The sequence below is a fragment of the Poeciliopsis prolifica genome, unplaced genomic scaffold, assembly GCF_027474105.1.
Source record: "Poeciliopsis prolifica strain line A6 unplaced genomic scaffold, Auburn_PproV2 SCAFFOLD018, whole genome shotgun sequence".
NCBI lineage: Eukaryota > Metazoa > Chordata > Actinopteri > Cyprinodontiformes > Poeciliidae > Poeciliopsis > Poeciliopsis prolifica.
The window spans coordinates 4,532,383-4,543,673 of NW_026562393.1; the positions used below are offsets into that span (position 1 = coordinate 4,532,383).

At 36.3% G+C, this 11,291-nt stretch overlaps 1 long non-coding RNA gene across 1 annotated transcript; it reads left to right on the plus strand.

The window, feature by feature from the left end:
- The first annotated feature begins 4,712 nt into the window (after positions 1-4,712).
- On the plus strand, positions 4,713-7,569 carry LOC129368302 (uncharacterized). Its single transcript, XR_008606839.1, has 4 exons — positions 4,713-4,756; positions 5,407-5,467; positions 6,599-6,715; positions 7,421-7,569. It is a non-coding gene; the product is annotated as an uncharacterized LOC129368302 (long non-coding RNA).
- The last annotated feature ends 3,722 nt before the right edge of the window (positions 7,570-11,291 follow it).

An 11,291-nucleotide genomic window follows, 5' to 3' on the forward strand; every position in this document is an offset into this window, starting at 1 on the left:
TTGTGAAATAGAAGTCTGTTTTCCATTCTTCATAAAAGTAATATATTCAATAATTCTGTGATTCCCGTCTATTTGTTTGTTAGTGTTTGTGGTTCAATTTATTGTGAGTTTTTCACTGGAAAGAGATTTGAAATTCTTTGCAGAAAATTCTCATTTGGAAAACTTATCTAGAATATTTGAGAGAATATAAAGCTTTGGAAGCTGTGTCAAGGGCACAATGCCATTTGGCTGCAGTTTGCAAAGCAACAAATCCAGGTGCGTCATTTCTTTTCTCTGGCACTGAATGCGTCATAATCCTAAGATAAGAAAGACCATGGGTGTTAGTTTCTGCAGTAGTGCACAGGGCTCAATTTGAGCCAGATGCTGCCGGGAGAGGATCCAGAAACTCTCTTATTTTGAAAGACTGACTGTTGAATTGGATCTCTAAGGTCTCAGGAATGCTGATAAAGTTGCAAACAGATTTGACTGACTTGAACCAATAAAACCTATTATTGGACATCCACTCTCCAAATAATCACACAAAACCTTAATTTGAAACGTAACAGCCACTCAACAGTTTCTTGGTAGCACGCAAGATCTGTTCCTTCAAGTAAGAATTTCCTCCACCACACAATGAAATTGCAAATCAGTTTTAACGTATGGGGGTCATCAATAAAATTTTGATAAATTACAATGAAAAGAGAAATGTCTGATGGGTAATCACATTATGTAGAGAAAGTCAAGCATCAATCTAACGGAGCCAGTTTTTCAAATAGCAATCAAAATGTCAAAAGGAAGTTCAATTTACTTTTTCTTGTATAAGCAGACTTTTCATTGTACAATTAAACAACAGAGAATTGAATAACATGAAGGCAGTGGCAAACTGTGTGGGTGAGTGCCAAGCTGATCAGACTGTCGTTCTGGGGGGCAAGCTCAAGACTAGTAGTGATGAATAGCCTGACCACATTTTTCTAATATAGTTAGCATTTGTTGTCCAACGCAGCAAAGTGCAAAGCAGAGAAAAAGATAAGAACACGCACCTGGCCACAGTGGAGCAAGTAATCAAGAAACATAAATCAGCTTAATATTTTGACATTTGAACGCCTAAGCATTGTGTTGTGTGTGCATGCAGTATCGGTGTTGACCCCAGTAAGCCCTTTGTGTTCTGGTATCGTTTGATTTACAAATAAAGCAGTGAGGTATTAAATTGCTGATCCCTGATATCAGGGGTCTTGAAATCCAGGCCACCAGGACCTGTGTCTTGCAACTTTTAGATGTGTTTCTCCTTTAATACACCTGAGTCAAATAATGAGGTCATTATCAGGACTCTGGAGAACTTGGCTGCAAACTGAGCGGGTGATTCAGCCATTTGACAAAACTATGCCTTTAGCAAAAAACACTTTGCAAAATAAGGCTGCTGCACTAGGAGTGCAGATGATTTTTAAAGTTGTTTAATCAAGAAACTCCTAAGATTTGTTCAGAATAATTTCTATAACATAAACTTGAGTTTGCCAGCGAGTTTAATGAAATGGCCAACTTGGAGTGACAAGTAGACAGTTCCTGGGCAATTAGCATGAGGAATATAAATCTACATAATTTTCTGCTGAAGTGAAAAATTCCACTAATTTTCATTAATTTATAAAAGAGAAGCAGATATTTATTTCACTCACTGACCCTCATGAGTCCACGCCATCTGTGCTGTGTAACCAGTAAACAAGGGGTTTGATCTGCGGCGTGCCATGTTTCTGCTCTTGGTAAATTTTTCTGTCACGGTTACAGTTCAAGTTTTAATGTTGCATTTTTTAGCATTAGTAAAGTAATTAGCTAATTAGACAGCACTGGGTCTGGGGCTGATTCAGAGTCGGTGGTAAAGTTCGCTGCACAACTCAGTTTCTAAGTGTACTCATTGACAAAGCTAGGATGCCGTTCACTTCTAAACACGTTTTGCTTGTCACAATATAATTAGCAATAAATTGCATGTGCTCCTGTTTAGGAGACAACAGTTGTGAGTAGAACAGCACCAGCTTAATTTGAATATATATTTTGCACAAATATAAAGAAAGAAGGCAGATTTAGATGTCAAATAGATATTTCATGCAGGAGTAGTGTTTAGAGAAAAATAATTAAGTTGCAGGTATTTGCTAAAAACTCAACTTCTGAAGGAAAAAGAAAACTAGTATTTAAAACATGTGGTCATGTACACAACTAATGAACTGCTCTACCCAGCAAATGTGACATTGTGTACTTCAGGTGATTTTCTGCTGTGGCCTTGGCTGTGCTTTATTCACATTCCTGCTGTTTCCTCTGGTCTCTCTTCCCATGTGCATCCTTGTTCTAGGTCCCCTGCTAGAACGTTGTTTGTGTCTGCGTGTATACGTCTGTGTATGTGCGTCTCTGTAGGAAAAATAACTCAGTTGCCGTCTCTGCAACAAATTGATTTGCTCAAGAAAATCAATTTGGCGTACATTGGTTAAGTCTGTCGTTTATTAACCCCAACTCTGCTCTCTTTCCTTTGTGAAAGATTGTTCAATTCAGCTACTTTGTAGAAATGCCATCTAACCTTAGTTAAATCTGTCCTTGTGTTTTTGACCTCCAGAGTAATTCCTTGTCTCCCTGAGCTTCTGGTTTAATGCCTTCCTGAGTCCTCAACCTCTCCGACTTGCCCAGATTCAACCTTTTGTTCCTACTCAGCTCTGGCTCCCGTTATCACCTCCCCAACGCTCTTATGCCAACTGCTCTCCAACTTGCAACATAGCTCCACTTATTGTTGACTTACACATACAATCCTCTCAGACAGCCACAGCCAGCCCTGCTAAACCATGTACATGTGACAAAAAGATAAAAACTGGAAAAAAAAGGGGTTCAAATACCTTTTCAAAGCATTGAATTATTGAGGGTAATGCTGTAACACTATTCTGTTTAACATATGTACATAAGAGCTAAGGGTGGTTGCTGGTGTGGTTGAAACAGTTTATCTGCTCACAGCATTATCAGAGCACGCATGATTACCTTTTTGAGTTTGGATTTCTTTTATTTTTTGCTCCTCTGTAAGCAACAGATTAAATTGTTAATAGTACAGTGAGGGGATATCAGTTTGCTGAACCTTAAGGTTTCCTAATACTGACAATCGAAAGCAATTCAATTTCTCCTGTGCGAGCCTTTACTATATGGGAACAATTTGACCTTGTAGGCACCACTATGTCTAAAAGGAAGAAAATTGGATTCTGACTGATAATTTTCTATTTTCTTTTTTTTTTGTATGAATAGCTGTGAACTGTAGGTCATTCATTCTGTCTAAAAAGGTCAAAGAGATGATGCTTTGACCCTGCCACCTTTTTTGCTTTTTATGACCTCTTCACTGAACACTGTTTTTCTTCAGGGCATGGAGTTGATCCTTGGCTCTCGCTCTAAAATTTCCAACAATCTCATACTCTCTGAAAGTGGGAATCATTCTATTTTTTTTTCCACAGGTAAATTATAAATACAACTGTTTCTTATTATGTTCATTGATTACTTTTTTTTTTTTTTTTTACAATAAGTACAACTAAAATGAAAATAAAAGCACAAATAAATATAAAAAATCTAACCATTATAACTTCCCTTCTATCACTTTCTTTCTGCTTTTAATTTGGTCAAAATGGCTTCTTGGTAGTCATTGAGGAAGAAGAATGGCTTAAGGTTAGTGCAATTAAACAGCTGTCTCATTGGATTATTGTGAGGGTTGCCTGGTCATAATTAATGGCAGCATGTCCATTTCCACTGCTTGATTTTTCCCAGTTCTCCCCACACAGGGTCATAGTTGGCTGAGTATCCAGGGTTGCAGCAGGGAGGGCAGAAAGAGAAGAGCGAGGGATGGAGAGCTGTGAGACAAAAGTGAGAAAGTCTCTTGCATCCATTTTTTCACTCTAAATAACAAAATCGTCTTCAGTAGCAGTTTGTCAAATCTTAAATGTATTTTTCATCTCCTTGTGTCACATTTTGAATTCAGAGATATGATGGCTTATCCTCGGTTAAGGACCCAAATCATACCTGCAAATCAAGCAGATTCTTGACAAAAAACTAAAATGTTGCTTAGCCAAAGATAAACACAGGAGTTTCGACAACTGAAACACAGATGTGAAATTGGGATAAAGTTCCTCCCAAGAAACAGGAAAAGAACTAACATGATATCTCAGAATTTATGATCACCTTTACAAAACCAGTCTCTGAAATAATGGCCTCTGGCCATTTTCTTTCTGTTCATTGTTGAAATGAGAAAATCATCCAAACTAGGTGCTGCAGTTGGTTCGTTTTTACGAAAAAAATAAAAGCCGGCAGATACGACGCCTCTGATTGTGTTGTGGTAGTAACCTTAGAGAACCGACATATGGATGGAAAGAAAAAGAGCAATCAGACACATAAGAAATTGTCTCTGATTTAAAACAAGAACATCTTTAGCGCCATTTGATCTTAAATCAGACTAGACCTTTCTTTTTTTTGTCTATTTGTATTTGCTAACTACCCAACAAATTTTTTATAACTTTCTTTAAAACTGTGAAGCAAAGGAATGGAGGCTTCATGTCGTGGAGTTATTTTTTTTGTTGTTGTTTGTTTGTTTTTGTTGTTGTTACAGGAGGGACTTCTCCACGTTACTACCTAAACATTTACTATTTTTTTGTTTTTATTTAAACAAACAATGCACTATTTTTTAATTCCATCTAAAATAAAATTGGATTCCACAACAAACTGAATACCAATGATTCTACTTCCCAAGTAATTACTTCTGGTCTATAAAAAAGTAAGCAACATTGTTTTAGAATTAATTAAGGGCACATAAATAAGAGTAATATAAGATCAAAATGAAACTGATTTCATGGTGATGTCTATAGGTGTGAATTCTCATGCAGTATTATTGGTATTTCAAAGACCAAATCTATCCTACTTCATTCTCTCTGTAGTACAGTTGAAGGACTAAGGCTCTACACCTAAGTATTTTTTTTTCTATATTTTTTAGCTTAACGAATGTCAATCTTTTTGGATTTTCTATAAAAACTGAATAATATCTAATATTTCCCCATTAGAGGTAAAAGATGGTGATTCATATCTGATTTCATTGGTCATGTATTTTTGCCCAAACCGATATTTACGTTGGTTTGCTGAGGTTCTCATATGAAATGCATGTGGGCCTTTCCTAAGAGAATAAGTGAAAGCTTCAACAAAGCTTGGCAGCGTAAATTATTAAGTTCTTTCTCTCCGCTTGGTAACATAGTCCAACATAACAGAGATAAACTTCTTGATGATTAATTTTCCCATTTTGATGGAAAGCCTGCATGATGAAACCCTGATAAATTTTTCATGGGTTTTTGTGTGTTTTCTCTCACTTTTGATGTCTTCAGAGACTCATTATTGGCTCTGAATTTGTTCTTAACTCACATTCCATTTCCACAGACTCGCTGAATTTTTTACAAGGGCAGCAGATCTTCAGGTTGAACCAATATCTGTAAATCCAGTGAGTATGCATCACCCTGTATCTCTGGTTTAATAAGTTGAACCAGACAAAGAATGGCATGTGCTCCAGCACATGTCATTCATATATCAATGTCTTATATCAATTGTAGTGGAGTAAAAATAAGCATTTTGTTAATGATTAAAAAAAACATCAAATGACAGGTTTTATCTATTCAAAAATGTCAGCTAGAGACCTATAATTATTGTAGTGAAAGATTAAAATACTCAAATTGAAATTTACATATATATACTACTGTATGTAGGAGTATATTTTCTTCACAAATAGTGGTGTAGTATATATTAATAAAGGTTTGTAGACCTAAATCACATCTCTCTCACAATCCAAAAACCAATAATTCTAACATGCTCCATGATAATATTTTTTTTCCCCCAAGTGTCTGTCACAAGTTCTGTCTACTCCGTGTGTTTACACTCTTAAAGCTCAAGCAGAAAGCCATCAAGCCAGGGAGGACTCACGTTCAAGGACTGGAAAGGCCACTGCAGGAGTGGTGCTGTGGTCAGACTATGACCCCATTAGACATGAGCTCTAACACCTCTTTGTTTACTCCTCAAGTTTAGTATCTAACAAGCCATGAAATTATATTTCCACTGTGTGAAAAGAGGTCTCTCTCTTCAGAGCTTCGCCGAAAGATAGCAAACCGATACGGAGTCAAACTGTCATTTTAATAACTGTCTACTGCTTCTTAGTAGAATGTCTACCTTGATCCCCTCGCTAGCGAGCTTAAGAAGAGATGGGACTTGAAACAACTTACAAAAAAAAGAAAGGAGAAAGACTGGCAAATAATTGGGGGCAGAACTATATAGTGTTGTCAAAAGTTTTGATCCCTTTAAACACTTTCAGATCGAATGCATTTAAATATAAGTCAAAGCTAACACGAGAAAATAGAAAATGCTAATTGTCTTATATTTGCATTTGGTAATGGATTGAGAAGATCCTGAGTGAAATTCAGGTCTGGAGATTTTTGTTAAGGAGTTTTCATTTTTCCCTGTGGATTCATTTATTTTCTCGATGTGGTCCAGTCATGTTTCCCATCCGAAACATGACTGGTAGATTAATTAGTCCTTCTAAACTGCCCTTGGGTATAAGTGTTGTTTCTCCTGTGTATCACAGTGTAGCCCTGTGAGGGACTGTACAGAGGTTACTCTGCCTCTCAACGAGTGACAGCTGGAGATGGGCAGCAGCCCCCCATGTTGGTAACATCCCAGCTCTACATGATGTGCACTGACAGTAAGACATCAACTCAGTATCATCAGACATAAAGTTCAGTTTGTTTTTTTAAAGAGAAATGTCAGCAAGAATCTGAATTTCTAATGAGAAAGCAGCAAGAACATAGAGCTGACAGAATGTCATGGTGGCAGTGAGGAGAAATATGTTGGTAAAATTAAATGTTTTTTTTAAAACCTAATTCTGTCAAACAATTTGACTATAAATAAAAAAAAAAACATTAGAATCAGATTTTACCAAAATATGCATCTTCATTAAATATTGATTCTCAATCCTCAAGTTTTTTTTTTTCAAACATCCATTTACAGTCTTGTTTTCTCTCTACTACTGTGCTGCAATCAATGCAGTTAAAATGAAACCAATAAACCTCACAAGAAGAAATACCTCCACCTGTTTTGCTGTTTCACATTTTGAACTGTATGATTCAGATACATAACTGTGACAGAATAAAGTATGTTTTATTTGCAGATTTTCAGATAACATTTTTTTTTTTACTCCGCTTGTCAAACACAGCGCTTTCTTGTAAGCCGTGCATGTCTTATCAAAGATACTGTTTTTGCACTAAGACAAATATTTACAATGGTAAGCTAAGAAGAACAGTGCGATTTCATTGCTCGAAACAATGTCAACAAAAATATGTGTTTTGGAAGATGAAAACAAAACTGCCTATGCAAGAGAGCTAAGTACATATTCTGTGTATTGCTCTAGGCAGAGATGAAAATGGGAGCAGCCTGCACAGGAGCCTCATTTCTGAAACGATTCCAACAAGATGTGCTCAGAAAGTGTGAACCGGGTTAGCGCTTGAACTGAAAGTCAAAGAAAAGATCAATACCCACCCTAATGAGCACAGTCAGTAGCCTCATGTGAGTTCTGTTTCAGATTTTCTTTTCACTAAACTGTATGTTCTAATAGATACATGGAAATGTTACTTATTCAGTGAAGCTGTCATGCAATCATTATATATCATATTGAAATTATTTTTATTTCTCATCCAACATTTGAGAACAAATAACTTCTCCCTTCTTTCTGCTGCTAGAGCCACTTTTTATCTAATAAAAACCTTTGTTCTTTTTTTTTTTTTTTTTTCCTCAGCGTTGCTTACTTAAGAACACTGCTAGACAAGTTTTTGGTACATTGGCTCTCGATAACCAAAATTAAGAAAAGATTCTTAGAAACATCAATGTTAATGATTTGTTTATTTTGCCTTTGTTTCCATGAGGAAAATAATATATGATGTGCTATACGTTAGCAAATATAAAGAAACACAATGACACAATAAACGCTTCCGGTGTACACAGTGAGATACTAATATTGTATGCTCTAAATAATTTGGTGAAGCCCAGATGATGACTCTATCAAAGAAAATTTAAATAAATCAGTAAAAGTGTCAGGAAGGAAAGGATGGATGTCCACAGGTTTGGTTAATTCTTGGGGAAAAAAATCCTAGATGTCTAAAGGTGCCATCTTTGCTGAATCTGTTTAAAAACTTATGTTAAACGACAATGTGAAATCTGCATATCAGTCTCAGAACAAAATCAAATGATCTTGTGAAGATGCTGGCTGAAGCTGGTAAAAATATTTGTTAAAAAGGGTCAAGGTTGGAGCAGGAACCCATTACTCCAAATGCAACATATAATCCTCTGGTACAAATTTTAAATGCACTCAATGACAAACCTCAACCTTAATACTTAGAGACATCTCCTGTATTACTGATAAACTGAATGCATGCTCTGTGGTCTGATGAAACTAACATTGAAGTCTTAACAATGTGACCATTGTTGCATTTGGAGGTCAGCTTGCAAAGCCTGAAAACTCCATCCTAAAGCAAAGGTAAAGAAAAATAAATACAGTAAATAAAAAATATGTGCAAGCCAGGCAACTTACAAACATAACCTAGTTGAAACAATTTCCTCAGAAGGAAGGAACTAAAATCCCAGTTTGTGTGAGGATATCAAAAACTGTTTGGCTTAAATAATGCAATATATACAGGGATTCTATGTATTCCAGTTTGTCTAGAACTAAACAGGAAACATATGTTCATTTGCAGATGATTTATACCTTGTGCATTGACATATTTCTAAGTGAGGGTCTGTGCTATTACTGTGCATTTTTCTTTTGTTGTACTTCTTCTTCTGGCTTCAAGTTTCAATAGAGAAACAACAGTGTTTATGTGTTAGATGTCTGAGCTGTTTATCAGTTGCTGTGATTCTGCTGCACGTACTTATAAAAGAAAACAAAACAAAGAAAAACTTTTGCATAAATATGTTGGACGTCAGACTCATTCCACATGTGGTCTGTGCATAATACTTTCTCTCTCCTTATATTTGTTGGGTCTTTTTGGAAGCAAGATGCAAGTGATTTGTTGTCACTTATTTTGAAAACTAGCAAAAGAAAGATCTGATCTCTGCTAATAATGTTCTCGGGTGTTTGTGTGAAATATTCATTGATTGGTTTCACAGTCATACAGACGTGTTATGTCCATTTTCTTATGTGTGCAATCTGTTCCAGACCCAAGTTGCCTTTACTATTCAGAACAAGGTGCAGAGACCTGTGCTGCTTAAATATTTTCGTCGACATCCTTCAAACTGCCAGATGCTAATGGAATGCACATACTGTAATATTCAACACCTGTGTTTCAACTCCCCTGGTGGGTCTCACATTCTTCTTTCATATTCAAGTTTTGGGAAAATGGCAATATTCACCTCTGAAGATTAGAGAAGGTCATTTTGAGTTGAGGTGAAATAAGATGGAATGAAAATAAGGAGAGGCACCTCTTAAAAATTCACACTGTGTTTATCCCCAACGTGATTTTGCCCCATCACAATGAAAGACAAGACAATGCACAGGCGATATGATCTGTTGAGTTTATTTTCACTGCCTCAAACTTACCCAATCTCCTGCATGCGCTCAGCCACGACCTTTCTCATAACTTGGACCAGAACTTTTTACCTTTCTTGTTTTTTTTTTGTTTTTTTTGTTTTTTTTAATGGCATTTAGTATTTGCACAATGTTATGTCTTGTGTGAGTGCAGGAAAAAAACACAACCACCAAATTTTGACTGTGGGGCAAAATGCAACTGAATTCAAGTCATATGTTTCAGCTTTATGATCTTGTCACTTTGCAAACCAATCAAGGCGAGGCAATTAGAGACGCTCCAAACATGTGCTCCAAAGACAAATTAAATGGGAAATTCCATAATTTTCAGAAACGCATCAATTATACATTTCCTCATAATTTTTTAAGCAAAGATCTTCGTTTCAGTCATACCAAGTTGCATCTTAGCATATGTATTTTCCCAATTAATTGAACGTGTAGCCAAGTGGAACTTCAGCCACCATTAGAACTGCAGTTTCAAACCCAAGGAATAATTACCATCCTGAAATATCCCGGCTGCTTTTATGTTGTCTGTCTGCTGAAACTGCAAGCAAAAACCTTTCCTTGAGTGTTTGACTGAACATGGTTGTAGCAAAGGGGTTTTCAGACAATTTATATATGTGGATTACATGGTATTATCATATTTGCAACAACTAAAGACACTTGCGTTTTGCCTCAAGATACATTTTGTAGCTGACGTTTGCCTTAGAGAATAAATTATAATATTTCTAAAGTCTGAGCTGTGAATAAGTTTTGATTTTGGCATCATTTCTACTCGCTGTTGAGCCTATCAGGTGTACCAAGGTGTAACAAGGTTTTAAAAGTTATACTTTCAAAATGTATAAAACATTTACTCATAGCACTCCAAGAGTTGAAAATGTTTAAAAAAAGGTCCCAAAGCGCTCTAGAGACTAGAAACGGTGCTAAATCTATTTCTGTGGCAAGGTAAAAACAATGCAAAATGGGTTTCTGTGATGTGAAAATTATTTGTGAATATTGAGTCAATGCTAAGTTGCAGCACAAAAATTGAAGCAGTAAAGAGTATGTCAAAACATGTGGCTGGGACCATTGATTTTTCACTTTCCACTTTGAACTGTATAACACTTATTGTAGTGTAAGCACTTCAGCAGAACTGTTTCCCCTGTCAGCACCATTTTAACCTTCTGGTGTTGTTCCTTATGCAAATTACTGGTCATTATCACATTTTCAGTTCAGTTTTCATGCCCAGTGTTATGTACTGAGTGCACACTTGGTGTAAAACAGAGACTTGCTTCTAATTAACAGCTCTGCAGAAAAAGGTCCTGACTTGAGCTTCTTTCACTCCTGTTAGCGAGACATTTTTTTTTTTTGTTTCAGTCAGCTGTCTGTCCAAACTCATCAAAATTTCCTATTTTCTGTTTGCTTTCAATTGTTACAGGAGTTGATGAAACTGATATTCAGACCCATTTTTTCTCATGATGATTTTCAGGGCAGTCTCCTTTAAGTGCAATATACACTAATGAAATACTTTTTAAATGGATTACACTGCTGCCTGTGTCCCTGGGCAAAGTCTGTCTTCTTACCAATGAATCATTTATGTTAGAAGGTTTTACTGCGTTTGTCATCAAAGGTCCCAACTCTTTTTGGATTTGATGTTTGAAGTAAAGGAGACACACAACATCTCTGTATGTGGTTATTGCTCTTTTCAGACATGTCACTCAGCATT